Source organism: Hemicordylus capensis, chromosome 2 (assembly GCF_027244095.1).
Source record: "Hemicordylus capensis ecotype Gifberg chromosome 2, rHemCap1.1.pri, whole genome shotgun sequence".
NCBI lineage: Eukaryota > Metazoa > Chordata > Lepidosauria > Squamata > Cordylidae > Hemicordylus > Hemicordylus capensis.
The window spans coordinates 25,086,321-25,102,916 of NC_069658.1; the positions used below are offsets into that span (position 1 = coordinate 25,086,321).

At 44.7% G+C, this 16,596-nt stretch overlaps 1 protein-coding gene across 11 annotated transcripts in view; it reads right to left on the reverse strand.

Annotated features, from left to right (window-relative positions):
* PRLR (prolactin receptor) overlaps positions 1 to 16,596 on the reverse strand; it is a 240,297-nt gene that overhangs the window by 200,866 nt on the left and 22,835 nt on the right. For 7 of the 11 annotated variants that reach the window (XM_053292106.1, XM_053292101.1, XM_053292096.1 and 4 more), the window contains exon 3: positions 11,710 to 11,761. The exons of 2 other annotated variants lie outside the window; for them this stretch is intronic. The gene's annotated coding sequence lies outside the window, so the exon portion shown is untranslated. Of the gene's footprint in view, positions 1 to 3,070; positions 3,148 to 11,709; positions 11,762 to 16,596 lie in introns of all 11 variants that reach the window. 2 more of the 11 variants (XM_053292100.1, XM_053292093.1) reach the window with 1 other exon arrangement.

The window sequence follows — 16,596 nt, forward strand, 5'->3', positions numbered from 1 at the left end:
AATGTGTCAGTGTTGAAGACAACTTGTGAAGTTTTTCCTTTTTAGGCTCTTTCAGGTCACTCTTTCCATGTGATCTCTTCTTGGCCAATTTAGGCTTCCTCTTCTTTGCCTCTTTCGAGGAACTCGGGGTAGCCAAGAAGTTTAGACATCAAAGACTGTCATTACTTCAGCATTGTTGATGTCTCCCCATTTGTGCTTGGTGTCATGTGCATAGGTGTTGGGATAGCCATTCCTACCAATGGTTTGGAGGTTGGTCTCAACAAGGTAGCTACCAGTGTTGATGTTGAGGCTTTTGCTGGGGTCGACATAGTCATTTGCAGTGGACATAGCACTAAATTATACAAAGCATCCTTTGAACGAAGTTCCCAGCTTTTCTGGGTGTGTTTTGAAAAAGACAAACAGATCTTACATAGGTTTGTCTTATGTTCTTCTCCCAGATGCAAAATGCATAAATCGTGTCTGCCAGAAGTGGGAAGTTTAGCTTTGCACTTTTTGCACTGCTTAAAGGTCTTATGATTGGTCATGAAATATAAATGTTGGTTCTGAGAACAGAGCAAGCGCAACAATTAAACTCTCTCACTGTCTCAAAGGTCCTCAAGGGAAAAATTCCGCAAGTCCTGAGCAAGAACCTTCCAATGCAGCTCAGGCAATGGTTGGAAAGGAACTGAAAGCAATGATGCCCTAACTGCCCTTTCTGACAGACATGGATGAATGTGGGGCAGAGCAGGAGCATTGCGCAGAGCTTCACAATCTTATAGAGTTGGCTACTGTGCAGGCACAGATCCTAGTTGTGTGAATACAAACAGAATCATGTGAAGAATCTTGTTTTCCAGCATTTATGGTTGACTTGGAGCTTCCCCCTGCCTTTCATCTGCCCGAACCAGACCACTAAAGACTGATTGTTCACCTTCACCTACTGCACCTTGCATATGGCACAGGTGGGAGAACTTGGTGGCCCTGTTCTCATTGCCTCCAGTTGCCCAGAATTCCCTGCAAAAGTAAATTGGAAGAGGCTGCTGGCAAACCTGTGACGGTTCTTGTATCCACTACCACCATCTCTCTTCAACAGTCCTCTCCTATAATATCTATTGCCCTTGATAATGGAAGAATGTTTAAGACATGGGGTGTTGCTCCAATAAAGAGAAGTATACTCCAAATATTTTTAAAATAAAGAGGATTTTTTAAGGTCATTCTCATGACCATAATAGGGGCAGGGAAGGCGGGTGGTGGGGAAGGCAGGGTTGAACCAACCTTCCCCCCAGATGAGCACAGAACTCCTCTTCAGTGCTCCGTTGCACACCCCACACAATCTGCACTGTTCCTGGCAGCATGGATTACTGGAGGCCAGGGAAATGAGTCCTGGCCTCCAGGAATCCCATAACACACTGTGCAACAAACATGATGCATTGGCGGATTCCCCCATGAGGTGGGCACTGTAGGTGTCCGATTCTGTGTGTACACACATGATCCTGAACTTGGGGTTGAAAGCATGCTCACATCCTCTAATCCTGGTTAAGGGCTGGTGCTAAAAGCCGGGCTAGCAGTAGCAAAAGTGCTGGGACTGGGAGCGATCCTAGCGCTCCACATGAACAGCCCAATTCAGGCTGGGCTGCCCTAGCCTCATTTGGGCTGCTCGTGTAAATAGCCTCATAGTTGTACAAAGAAATACATAGTTCAACGTACAACCAATTGCCATTTTCTATCCTTTAGTTGGAGTCCATTTCTGGAGTCCATTTAATTGGAGTCCATTTTCTGGAGTTCAAGTCCTTCCTTGGCAGTTAGCTTCCAGGTGACTCCACTTCCTAGCTTCTGAGATCCATGGGACTCTCCCCATCAATCCCAGGAACTCGCAGCCATTGCCATGCTTACCTCAATAACCCCTAGGTCTGGACCAAACAACAGATAAATGCAGAAACTATTATTATCCAGTGGCTTCTGGCAAGCTAACTATAGTTCATTCCCAGAGTAGAGATATAATGTACAACACCGCCTCCCCTTCCTGAGAAATTTGGCTATCATAATCTCCTCACAAAATCACTCAAATGGTTTACCCACGAAGAAATCTACTCTTTTAACACCAATTCTGCTTTAGGGAGATTTCAGGGGGAACTTAAGGATTTGAGAAGCCAAAGAGTTTCAGGAACCTAGGGAACTCAAAAGTTTTCTATTTACTGCTTTGTGGCTCTTAAGTGGTCCCAATAAAAATACTACCCTCCTTGAGATTGTGAATTTTGGACAGCTCTCTCCAGCTTACTGAAACTGTGCAAATCACCCTCAAAACCTCACAGATGTTTTGCCCAAGCAACAACCTGCAAATTGTCTTCAAAATGTTGCATTAGACAAAATTATTTGCAGCTCTATTCCAGAGCAACTTCCCTGAACCCCAGAGAGAGCCATATCTCCTTGTGCTTACTTGTCCTTGGACTTTTGCTTCTGTTTGCCCTGCTGCATCCTCTCCAAATCCTTCTCTGAGCTTGCTGCATATCATGAATTCCTCTCCTAATCCTCATGCCTCTGTTCCCTGCCTTGCTCCTGCCTTGAATTCATAAAGCTGCTGTTTTGGTGCCCTAAAGGATTATCTTGCAATATTGAAAGTCTCAGGTTTCCCCCACTGTGGACCTCTGGAGCTGTGATGTGCTGCATCTTTGTGCTAAATTAAAAATAATCTATAATTAGAGAGATACCTTGACAAAGAAAGCTGCTATATATTGAGTCAGACCATTGGTCCATCTAGCTCAGTATTGTCTACACAGGCTGGCAGCAGCTTCTCCAAGGTTACAGGCAGGAGTCTCTCTCAGCCCTATCTTGGAGATGTTTCCAGGGAGGGAACTTGGAACCACCTGCATGCAAGCAGGCAGGTGCTCTTACCAGAGCGGCCCCATCCCCTAAGGGAATGTCTTACAGTGTTCATATGTAGTATCCCATTCAAATGCAAACTAGGGTGGGCCTGTTTAACAAAGGGGACAATTCATGCTTGCTACCACAAGACCAGCTCTCTTCCAATGCACATCTTCATATATACATTGGCAAGTGTTTCTCTGTAACTCCTAGCTATGAATCCACAGGATACCTGAATTCCTCTGCTTGTATTCTTCTGCTTTACCTAATTGCTGCCTCTTCATGTTTGTATTTTTTGTGCGGGGTCGTCTAGAAGAAAGAATGGAGTAGGTGGATTATGTAGGCCATCACTGCCATCACCATTCATTCTTTGTTTGTTTCTTTTTAAAAGAAGAGACATGCCAGGACCATCCATTGTAAGTTAAGCCACAGTGAAGGTACAGCTGGCATATCTCCATCCTTTCACACTGTGATGGGTGTACTGAAATTGTTCCCCAAGCCCAAACAATTTCCTAACAGAGTAAATGCAAAAGATTTATTTATTTATTTAAAATATGTATACCTTGCCCCTTCAGTACACTATTGCTGGGGCGGCTCACAAAATTAATAGAATAGATACAATATGAAACAATAAAAAAATAAAATCAATGAAAGACCAGACTAAAACCACATTTAAAAGTTACAGATTTAAAATGTTACAAATTAAACGTTACAAACTAAAAGCTAAAAAACCTACCAGATATAAGAAGCGGATAAAACATTCAAAGGCCTATCTAAAAATATGTGTTTTAGTTGTTTTTAAAACCCTGAGAAAAGGAACATGGTGAAGCTCTTCTGCGAGAGTGTTCCAAGGGACCACAACAGAAAAAGCCCTGCCTCTTGACCCCGCCAATTGGATCGCCATTAATAGTGGGGCCATGAGCCTTGCCTAAGATGCTGAAAGGAAGGCCTTGGCAGGTTCATATGGGCAAATATAGCCCAACAGGCAGCCCGGCCTCAAGCCATTTAGGTCATTAAAGACCAACACTTTGAATCTGGCCCAGTGGTAGACCGGTAACCTGTGAAGCTGCCACAGAATGGGTGTGACACTCATGAAGCGATTCACATCAATGAGCATCCTTGTAATGTAATGAAGACAGATAGCAATACCACCACCAACACACTCCACATCTTATAGTAGTTTTGTAATTGTGTTTTGATTTGAAAATCCCACTTTTTCCTGTATTTTTACTGACATTTTATTGATCTGTTAGATGTGCTTGAAGAATTCATTTTCATTCAAAGACATTTTAACTAAGCAATGCTAAAATGTTTAAAGGTAAAATGTGCTGTCAAGTCGATTTCGACTTCTGGTGCCCACAGAGCCCTGTGGTTTTCTTTGGTAGAATACAGGAGGAGTTTACCATTGCCTCCTCCCGCACAGTATGAGATGATGCTTTTCAGCATCTTCCTATATCGCTGCTGCCCGATATAGTACCAGCAGGGATTCGAACCAGCAACCTTCTGCTTGTCAGTCAAGCATTTCCTCACTGCTTCATTAGGTGGCTGCTTAGCAGGTAATTTTTCCAGCTGTAGACATTTCTGGTGCAATGTCTGTTTTGGCAGAAGTTGGCAACCCATTCTGCTTATGGTGTCATGGAATGCACTTCATTCACTCCTCTGCAGGTGCCAAATTGCCTTTGTGACAGCTCTGGCCCTAGGTCTGCCCAAGTCTAGGACTTGCTATCCCAATACATTGTGGCAGGGGATGATGGGAGATGAAGTTCAACTGCAGTTGGAGAGCCGAAGTTGCTTACCCCAGTGAGTGGTGTAATGGATACTGCAGGTACCCTATTTTAAAGCATTAGCAAAACAGAATAATAATAAGAGCCCTGCTGACTCTATTCAGTGTTCTATCCATTCCAGTATTTCCAAAAACAGCCAGGAGACACCTCCGGGAGCTCACAAGAAGGGCATGAAGGTGCAGTTCTCCCCTGTTTGTCTCTACCACCTGCAGAGGCGTAACTATGGGGGGCAGGGGGGGCACGTGCCCCGGGCGCCATCTTTTCAGGTCACATGGGGGGCGCCGCCATGACCAAATTCATTTTTTAAAATTTTTTTAATACAAATTTCTCCTGCTCAGTGCAGCAGCGCTGCAGCAGTCAAGGGAGCGTGTCGGCGCCCCCTCCCCCACGAGCGGTCCCTTCCGCGCCGCCCGCGCACCCCCATTGCTTTGCTGGCGGCCAGTCAGTGGCCTGGCTTGGCGGCGGCGGGCGCCTTTCATGCTGCTCACTGCGCCTGCCCTTGGCTGTGGCTTGCTCGCTCCGTCGCTCGCTTAGTCTGGAACAGCCAGAAAGAGGCCCTCAAGTGGCTTGCAAGCCAGAGGGTCTCTAGTCAGTGACGCACGCACGCGCGACTCGGCCAGCATGCCGAGTTGCGCTGCGCATGCGTGTGGTGCGTCCATCCTCCTCTGTTCACCTGCACGTGGTGGCGCGGTCGCCGTCGCGGAGGAAAGCGTGGTTGCTGGGGCTGGGGCTGCACTGCAGCAGGCGCAGGCAGGACGACGAGGACACACATGGACACCCACACGGAAGAAAGGATTCGGCGGCGGGCGGGTGGAAGCAGCAGACCAAGTGTCAGGGTGAGAAATTGAAGGAGTTGCAAAAACTACAGAAGCCACATGTGGGGGAAAAACATATTGACGAATCAGGCTTTTATTTAGCTGCCCAACTATGGTCTCAGGTGCCTAACAGGTGTTAATGTTTGCATTATACGCTCCTCTCTCTGCCCCAAAAGAAAGAAAAACAATCATAAAGATTCTTTGGCAGTCAATCTTAAATGCATGCATGTATATGGAACTGAGAGTCAATTCCCACAGCCTGGATAGTACAGCAGTGTGAGTTGACTCAAGCAGTGTAACATAGCTGCCTGTGCATTGTTACAAGGTGTTTCAAGAGAGTTTTACCATGAGTTCTGCTTGCTGGCATGCTCGTTTTTGCACTGTGAAAGCTTGCCTTGTGATCTCAGTTTACTCTGAAGTGCTCCTATAACAGCTCCATCTCAGAAAAACCTGCAGTGTTAGCTTTAACAAGTGCCTGTGGTATCCTGCTAAAGACACAAAGTTTGGCAAGAAAAATGGGGGAGGGGGTTATATGCCAGGACCTTTGGAGATTGTCTCTTGCTTGTGAGGAAAAACCTAAGTATAATGTGGTGTGTATCATCATTGCATCATAATTCTGTTGTTTGAGATACAGGCCAACTCCACAGGGTTGTTGCTTGTGAGGAAAAACCTAAGTATAATGTGGTGTGTATCATCACTGCATCATAATTCTGTTGTTTGAGATACAGGCCAACTCCACAGGGTTGTTGCTTGTGAGGAAAGACCTAAGTATAATGTGGTGTGTATCATCATTGCATCATAATTCTGTTGTCTGAGATACAGGCCAACTCCACAGGGTTGTTGCTTGTGAGGAAAAACCTAAGTATAATGTAGTGTGTATCATCATTGCATCATAATTCTGTTGTCTGAGATACAGGCCAACTCCACAGGGTTGTTGCTTGTGAGGAAAAACCTAAGTATAATGTGGTGTGTGTGTCATCATTGCATCATAATTCTGTTGTTTGAGATACAAGCCAACTTCACAGGGTTGTTGTGAGGAAAAAACACATGTGTGTCAGTCAGATGTATGCTGGGGCGGTGGCGGGGGGGGGCAATTTCAGTGCTTGCCCCGGGCGCCGTTTTCCCTAGTTACGCCTCTGACCACCTGGCATTCAAAAATATATTGCTTCCACACATGAAGGTTGAATTCAATTACCATGGCTATTAGCCATTGATAGATGTATCCTCCACAAATCTGCCTAATCCTTTTAAAAGCATCCCCATCTAAGAGCATCTTCATACTCATAGAATCATAAAATGTTAATGTTGGAGGGGGCCTTGGAGTTCTTCTATTTCAGCCCACGGCTCTCTTCAGGGAACTGCTTCGGCATCCCTAAGAGAGGGTCCTCCGGCCTCTGTTTGAAAACTTCTTGCGAAGAAGAGCCCACCACAGCAGGAATTAGACTGTTTCACTTTCAAGCAGCTTTTACAGCTAGGAAATTCTTTCTAATGTCTACCCTAAATCTGCGTCTTTGTAATTTCAACCCATTGTTTCTAGTCCTGCCCTCAGGAGCAGCAAAGAATAAGTGTGCTCGTTCTTCTATGTGTCATCCATTCAGCTATTTGAAGAAAGCTATCATATCTTCTCTTCATCTTCCCTTCTCCACGCTAAACAAACATATCCAGCTCCTAGGGATGTGCATGGAGAGGATTTTGCATTTTGTTTCAAGCTCAAAACAAAACACAGACTGCTGAAATGTTTTGTCAACCTGGATGGAACAAAACTCGAAATGTTTAGAGTGTTTTGTCCATAGGAACAATGGGGGAACTTGAAATACCCCATTGTTCCCCATGGGTAGCTCCTAGGTAGACCAAAGTGGGTTGGGTGGTAGGGCATGATGGGTGCTACCTATCACCCAGCCCACAAAAGAAATGGGCAAGCGGGCAATTTTAAACAAATGCTTAAGCTTTCCCCCAAACCCCCTTAAGACTGGAAGCCAGTGCCAGAAAACCAATAAGCAAGGGGGAAACAGGCTTCCAGAATGGCGCTTGAAATGTCAAAATGTTTCAAATAGAAATGGGGTTGTTTTGTTCCGAGCTCAAAACAGGCCCTTTATTTAAAGGGCATTTTGTTTCAAGCTCGAAACACTCAAAATGGCCTGTTTCACATCAAAATGTTGAATTGGTTTGCATATCTCTTTCAGCTCCTTCAACTGTTCCTCATAGGACTTGATTTCCAGACCCCTCACTATCTTGGTTACCTTCCCCTGAACCCATTTAAAAGTGTTCTTTTAAAATGTATTGGACACAGTATTCTAAGTGAGGTCTGACCAGTACAGAACGGAGTGGAATGATTACTGTACTGCATGTGATCTAGACACTGTGCGTCTTCTAATGCAGCCCAAGATTGCATTCACTCTTTTAGTAGCTGCATCACACTGTGGGCTCATGTTCAGCTTTTTATCCACTAAGATGCCTAGGTCCTTTTCTCATGTACTGCTGCCAAGCCACGTCTCTCCCACCCTGTATTTGTGCATTGTCGTTTGTCTTGTGGGTTTGGGTAGTTATCTAGCTGGAAATCCTTTTGACTAGTCCTTTTTTTTGGGGGGGGGGTCTAACCTGTTGTTTCTCAAGTTTGTTAATGACTCTGAACTGTCCTGAATGACTCCCATCCTGAAGGACACTTGAGAAATTTGTCACTTGCTTCCCACTCCCTGGAAGGGACTCACGGGGAAATGAAGGATTACGTCATATTTGCTCCCCCTGTTTTCTCAGGCTTTTAATTAATTTTAACTGGTTTTATATCATAATTGTTTTAATAATTTTATCCTTTTTAAATATTTGTTGCATTTTAACTCATGTATGCCACCTAAGGATGAACATGTTAGGCAGTATAGAAATATGATCAATCCATCAATCAATGCCCTTCTCCAGCCTTGCACCTCATAGTGCCTCTCAACCCAGAGGGAGCATGTAGCCATCACGACTAGTAGCCACTGATAGACTTTTCCTCCGCGAATTTGTCTAATCCTCTTTTAAAGCCATTCTAACTAGTAGTTGCAAAGAACTGACTGCTTAAGAATTGTTTATGTACATTTATGTTGCTTGGTCTGTGGGTTAGTGAGTGAAAGTGGGTTAGTGAGTGAATACCTTCAGCTGTTGTTGTTGTTGTTGTTGTTCATTCGATTTCTATACAGCCCTTCCAAAAATGGCTCAGGGCGGTTTACAGAGAGAAATATTAAATAAATAAGATGGATCCCTATCCCCAAAGGGCTCACAATCTAAAAGAAACATAAGACAGACACCAGCAACGTCCACTGGAGGTACTGTGCTGGGGGTGGATAGGGCCAGTTACTCTCCCCCTGCTAAATAAAGAGGATCACCATGTTAAAAAGTGCCTCTTTGCCAAGTTAGCAGGGGAAACGGTTAGGGTTGCCAGGTATTTATTATTTAGACTGGCAGGAGGAGTTCTATAGGTGTGTGCTGTAGAGTCAGTTACAAGTTAACTGCTAAGGAAGAAACTGGCAGAAAAGGACTGAGACGGAAGGATAGAAAACAGTAACTGGCTGTGCTTTGAACTGTGTATTTCTTGGAAAGGGCCATCTGTGGTTTGGTTTGGTTTGGTTTTTGTTTGTGAAACAATACATCCTCTTTATTTTTAAAATATTTGGATTTTTTCTACTGGAATAAACACCCCATGCCTAAAGCATCCCCCTGTTATCGAGGGCAATATATATTATAGGAGAGGACTACTGAAGATAATTAAAAATAAATAAATTGTTGTACACTGCCCAGAGCCTTTGGATGGGTTGGTTTATAAAAGGAAGGAAGGAAGGAAGGAAGGAAGGAAGGAAGGAAGGAAGGAAGGAAGGAAGGAAGGAAGGAAGGAAAGAAGGAAGAGAACTGCAGCAGCAGATACAGGAACTGTCACAGTGGCCACTGCCACTATGCACATCCCTTCAATTCATAACAAATTTCATCAATTCATTAGGCAGGGTGTGAGGAAGGATCTCCTTTTGTCTGTCCTGAATCTGCTGCTGCCAGTCAGTTTATTTGGATGACTCTGAGTTGTGAAAGAGGGAAAAAAACTTCTTCCACTTTCTCCACATCATGCATAATTGCCTCAATCCATGCATGAATCCCTCAGTCATGTCCTCCATTAGCTGCCCTTTTCGCAATTCCAAAAGCCCAAAAGTTGCAGCATTTCCTTGTAGAGGGGCTCCGGCTCCTTTATCATCTGGTTGTCCTCTTATGCACTCTCAAGAATGGGGACAGCAGTTAGCTGTCCCATGTTTAATTAATAGAATTGTCCCATTCTAAACACAGAATCCATGTTTATCATATCTAATGGGTAGTTTAAGCCATCCACAGTACCATATGAGCTAACCTTCTAAACTCAACTAATCATATTTCAAGGCCATCACTTGTAATGGGTGGGAGTTCCCTTCCTTTCCTTAACACACTACCAACATTAGCCTCCCCAATTCCCACACTGCGTCGTCCCTGATCCTTGCCTTCCAACCAATCACTGACCTCAGGCCAGTGCATCAGGTGCAACAGTACTTTGTCCCCCTGAATTCCTTGGGAGTCACTGAGTACCACGCCTTCCACTACTAGCTCAGCCCTGCCATGTATTCTGCTGCTTGGGGTATTCCCAGATGTGCACCGTAGAGTGCCATCCAGTTATTTTTGCAGCTGGAATTGCATCACTATTTCCACACCAGCATGTTTTTGTGCACATTTTTAGTACTATCCCCAAAGCCCTCTACCTCCACCATTGCGTCCGAAGTGGGTACTTCTGCATTGTCCTTGATCATCCTTAGGGATGTGCACAAAACCAGTTTGCCTGGTTCGGTTCAAATTCGAACTGGGTTCGAACCAGGAGGGGGAGGTGCGGTTTTGGTTTTGCTTGAACCCCCCCAAACTGGTTTGAACCAGTTCAAACCAGTTCAAACCTTGCAAAGTGGGTGGAGTGGTAGCTGGCACCCATGGGTGCCTACCACCCAATGCCCAAAGCAATCAGACACTCATGTGATTTTTTAATGAATTTTTGGGGGGGGGGTGTATTTTTCTCATAGGGTATAATGGGACTCAAACCAGCCCATTATTCCCTATTGTGGAGCACCCATGGGTGCCAACTACCACCCAAAACCCGAAGCAATCAGAAACTCCTATGATTTTTAAATGATTTTTTGAAATATCTTTAATTATTTTTCTCATAGGGTATAATGGGACGCGAATCAGCCCACTATCCCCTATTGTGGAGCACCTGGGGGAACAAAAGTGGGGTGGGTGGTAGGCACCCAGGGGTGCCTACCACCCACCAAACCCCAAAGCAAATCCATGGGTACCAACTACCACCCCACCCACTTTGGGAGGTTTGAACCCCCCCAGTTCGGTTCGAATTCAAACCAGCAGCTCAAACCTAATGGCTGCTTCAGTTCAAATTCGAACCATCGAACCAAACCAGTTTGAATTCAAACCGGTTTGAATTCGAACTGGTTTGCACATCCCCAATCATCCTGCAGTGGAAGCAGGAACATGCACCAATGAACCACCTTACTGGCCATTGCTGAATGTGCTCTTTTTGCTGATATTTTTCCTAGTCTTCCTCTTCCTCTCAGAGTCCTCCTTCCAGCTTTCTTCTCTTCCCCTCATTCTTCTACTCTTCCCCTCATTCTGCTGGACTGCTTCCCACTTCCAGCTTCCCTTCCCTTTCCCCCACTTTCCTTCCAGTTCCTTCTTTCCTGCCTAAACATTGGCCAATGGCAGGTAGAAGGGGTCTGTGCAGTTCTGCCAATGCCCTTGCCTTCCTGTGAATGCTGAGCAACTGAGCCAATCACAGATTCTTCATCCCTACAACAATGGTTAGCACATTACAATATAGATCACCTCCCATTTTCATATTTTCGCAGGCTTGCTATTCCAGGTGAACAAAACATAAGAAGAGCCCTGCTGGATCAGACCAGAGGCCCATCTAGTTCAGCACCCAGCTTCCCAAAGCGGCTAACCAGATGCCTCCAGGAAACCCACAAGCAGGGCAAGAAGGTAACAGCTCTGCTGTTGCTCCCCAACAGCGAATCTTTATTGATATACTGCCTCTGAACATGGAGGTTCCACATAGACATCATAGTGAGCATGTATGTACTAAAGCAAATATTTCAGGGATGAAAAGTATTAGGCAATTCAGTAGAGTAGCTATGATTTAATAGTAATTGTTTTGTGGTCTTTATGATATTTCATTTAATTCTTAACAACTGTCTTCAAAAAGTTTTAAAGAAAGTAATACTTACAGACTACAGCTTAACTACCCTTTGAATAGGCAGGACCAAATGACATGGATGTCTATGAAAAGAAGGCACAATCAAGAGGAAAAACATTAAAGTGCTAAATAAGATATATATAATCAGGTACAATTTTAACTGTGGTTTATTTGGTTTTGTTTTCTGAAAGCATTTATACATTTCAGTTCCTTTTTGAACAAGAAAAACAGACTTCCACTTTCTATTAAGAAATCTGCCGGGGAATTTTTTTTTTTAAATAACAATTTCCTTATTGCACATTGCATATAATTTTCATTGAAAGGTACATAAATTGAAACACTTGCAGGCCAGCTTAATTATGGAACCTCCACAGATGTGGAAAAGAAATGATGGGTTCTTCATTATAGTAACGATCATACATTATTTAGCCAGTGTATGCAATTACATGTTCCACAGTTCTTTTGCTTCTGCTTCAAGAAGAGCTCTTTGGATGTAATTGCACATATGCTGATAATACAAAGTTGTGTCAGAGATTTTTCTCACTTGGCCATTACATTTCTCCCCACCAACTTGGACTACTTTCCCCAGCATTTACAGATTACTTCTTATGGTTCAGAAAAACATTAAAAGTAAATAATTTTGCACTGAAAAGGGTGGGGGTGGGGGATCAACAATCCAGATGTTTGTCTGTCCTAATCACCAGCAACTTGAATTAAAATAGCTGCTGCTGAGACTCTGTGTGTGTGTGTGTGTGTGTGTGTGTGTGTGTGTGTGTATAAACCTTTGGGAGTTTCATTAATCTTTCTCTTCACTACCAGAACAGAAGGGGCACCACATTTTGGAGAGCTGTCATAATTTACCATTCTTTTAGCTTCTTTAGCTTTTTCTAATTTTCATTTTTAATTTGAACCTAATGAGTGTAGTTTTTAATCTGACAATTTTCTTCTTCTTCTTTTTCTTTTCTTATTTAATTTAGTCAATTTTATTGTATCTTGTTGTGAGCCGCCCCAAGCAGTAGTGTATTGGAGGGGTGGGGTATAAATCTTTTAAATAACAATAGCAGTAACAACAACAATACTGACAATAAAATTCAGGCATCCCAGGTCCTTGGGAAGGACTCAATGTCTGGATAAAACAAACCAGTAAATAACATCCGCCTGACTGTGTGAATGGCCTAGGATCCAGAGACCCTGGATGACTTCTTGCCACTGGGACACCAGGAAAACCAGGGAGGTCTGAGCCAGCACCCTCATCTTGACCTGAGGACACAGCCCTCTCAGCATCCTCAAACTCAGAGGAGTTCCCTGAGGACCTGCTAGTTGCAGTGCAGGCCCTGCCAGTGTCACTGAAGCAAGAGCTTGAGGAATTGGGCAAGGTCCCTTTAAAGAACAGAGCCTTTCTAAGGAAAGGGGTGGGGCCAATTCCCCTTGCCAATGGCGCAGCGGGGAAATGACTTGACTAGCAAGCCAGAGGTTGCTGGTTCGAATCCCTGCTGGTATGTTCCCCAGAATATGTGAAACTCCTATAACAGGCAGCAGTGATATAGGAAGATGCTGAAAGGCATCATCTCACACTGCGCGGGAGATGGCAATGCTAAACCCCTCCTGTTTTCTACCAAAGACAACCACAGGGATCTGTGGTTGCGAGTAGTGGAGACTGACTCGGGCACACTTTACCTAAGCAGTAACTATGAGTACACGCAATCTGCTGCTAGACCTTGCTGGGGCAATATGCTGCACTACCCAATATGCTGCACTACCCAATATGCTGCACTACCCACTACCTCTGGCCAAGGTTCTGGCTCTTGGAGCTGTCCATGTCCAGTGCACACATGGACAGCCTGGCTCAGCCCGGAACAGGATAGCTTTGCAGCAGAGAAGAGGCAGAAGCTAGGGTGCTAAATCCCATCCCCTGCCGGGCGCTTTTGCCTTCTAATTCCACCCCGCCATGCACAGCTGATTTCTATCCTCTACAGTATTTTGGACTCATTTTCACCTCCAAACGTAAGTCTTGGAAGCCCATGGGAGGGTAAGTAGCTTAGGGAAGTTGGGGAAAGGGTTAAGCATGAAAACAAGCCAGATCAAGGCCACTACACGGAATATACAGGGGAAAACAAAAGGAGTTGTATAGGAACAACAGCATCCTTTATTCCCAGTATGTTTCAAACTGAACTCTCTCATGGCACAAACCATTTTGCCTAATTATGCAATTTATATGAAAGACCGTTTGCTACAATTATCTGGCAAGGCCTATTTGCCACTCCCAGTGCCTTCTGAGGTCCAGTTGGCTGAGACATATGAAGGGTATTTTGGCACTCGGAAAATGGAACTCTCTCCGCCCCTAATGCTAAACAGGGTCTACCCTGGTTTGCATTTGAATGGGAGACTAATGTGAGCACTGTAAGATATTCCCTTAGGGAAAGGGGCCACTCTGGGAAGAGCATCGGCATGGTTCCATGCAGAAGGCTCCAAGTTCCCTCCCTGGCTTCTCCAAGATAGGGCTGAGAGAGATTCCTGCTGGCAACCTTGGAGAAGCTGCTGCCAGTCTGGGAAGACAATACTGAGCTAGATGGACCAATGGTCTCACTCAGTATAAGGCAGCTTCCTATGTCCCTATGATGTGCTCACTCCGAGTTACCCCAGAGACCAATCTGGCTGCCACATTTTGAACTTACTGAAGTTTCTGAACTATCTTCAAAGGCAGCACTACATAGAGTACATTACAGCAGTCCAGCCTGAAGATTACCAGCTGATGCACCATTGTTTTGAGGTCATTCTCTTCCATTGGAAAAAAAATGTTGGAAAAAATGGAAGGAGCACTGTGCAACTGCCTGGAAGCGGCTGTAAGTCATTCTATAACTGCCAGGTCACAGAGGTACACCGAGGTAATTTTGGAGCCTGGACCTAAAGCCTTTGGAGGCCTCCCCCTCCCCTGCAAATTAAGCATCATCAGGCTCCGCCAGGCAACCACACACCCCAGGACAGACTAAAGAGGATATGGGGGCCCCCAGGGGCTGTGGAGGCCCTGGACTTTGGCCCCAAAGTCCAGAGGTAAGAGCGCCTCTGCCAGGTCATGTTACACCACCTGGGCTGCCTTCAGGTTGTGTAGCAGCCCTGGCAGGTCCCTAATGCCAACATAGGGCTGCCTGTAATGTCAGCCTGTATATTTTTTAGTGAATGCTGTGTTGTAAATTTGCCTCCCACTATTTCAGTTCAGGTAAGGGCTCAGTGCAACTTTTTGTTGTTGAAAAGCAGTATAACTAACTGCTAACTTGGCAAAGAGGCACCTTTTAATGTGGTGATTCTCTTTATTTAGCAGGGGGAGAGTAACTGACCCTATCCACCCCCAGCACTGTACCTCCAGTGACTGTTGCTGGTGTCTATCTGATGTTTATTTTTAGATTGTGAGCCCTTTGGGGACAGGGAGCCATCTGATTGATTTATTATTTCTCTGTGTAAACCGTCCTGAGCCATTTTTGGAAGGGTGGTATATTATTATTATTATTATTATTATTATATAATATATGTATTCTAATAATAATAATTAATGAAGAACGTTCCAGGTTATTAGGCATTCATTATATTTTAGCTCATAGAAAATAAGTACTAATAGATATACATGACTGGAGTGCAAATTAAGAACAATCTGCCAGGGGACTAATCCATCCTACCCTGGCAACAGTGCAGTTTTATGCCATCCTTCAAATGCAAAAACAGTACAGACAGCAGGAAAAACAAGATGCTTGAGAGATGAGAGCTCAGTCTGCAGACAGTTTAATACTATCCATACACCCAAAGCGTACTGACTTGGCAACAGCTGCTCCGTACACCAGTGCCCTTAAAGATGCCTCATCTATCATTTCCAGTGGAAGAAAACAAAAAACCCCAACATAAAACTGGCACAAAATAAGTCCTTGGAAATAGGAAATGGACTGTGCATGAAAGCTTCAAAGTGGAGCTTTCACAATGTGCCCAGCACAATCCAGTCAGCTGGAAGCTACGCTACCCCAACTTCTGGGTTTACAAAATACGAGAGGATGCAATTCTCATCTCATGTGTATTTGTGTAGATCAAAAATAACTAGCCCCAGCCACACATGCTTCTGGATGATGTTGCTAAATCAGCAATGGCAGTAGGCAGCCAGAAAAAGTGGTCAGAAGAACTGAGATATCCCCAAGTTAAGGACCTTTTGTGTTGTTCAGTCCTATGTTGACTTCCATCTGCATCTGCTTGCGGAGAGGCAGTTGTTGGATGCCACTGTAACAAACGACCTGCTCTCCAACACAACTACAACCCCAGGACACAACGCAACCCACCAGGAAATTGCCTTTTGTATGTCTCATGGACATTAAGCGGTATGAAAAGTGGCACAGCCGGGAAATGCTTGACTAAGAAGCAGAAGGTTGCCGGTTCGAATCCCCACTGGTATGTTTCCCAGACTATGGGGGAAACACCTACATCAGGCAGCAGTGATATAGGAAGGTGCTGAAGGGCATCAACTCATACTGTGCAGGAGCAGGCAATGGTAACCCCCTCCTGTATTCTACCAAAGAAAACCACAGGGCTCTGTGGGCACCAGAAGTCAAAATCGACTTGACGGCACACTTTACTGTTTACCTTTAGAGTCGCAGAAGTCTTGAGCCAGGGACTCTGCCCAACAGGCCCATGCCTATTAGAAGAGGGAGCTACTGACAGTCTTTCTGCAGTGCTTGGGCAGGCACCAGCATAGAGAAGGATAGAGGGAAAGGTACATCAGAAGTGTTCAACTGACATAAGGGTCCAATAGACTTCATTCTGACCTTGTAAAATCTCAGATTGTGGCCTGGCCCATGAATCTGAGCAGCTCATTGCCGAAGTGAAAATCAGGTTGCTCAGGGGTGTAAAGGAATGGGCCCTGGGACAAAAGGTGAAGATCAGC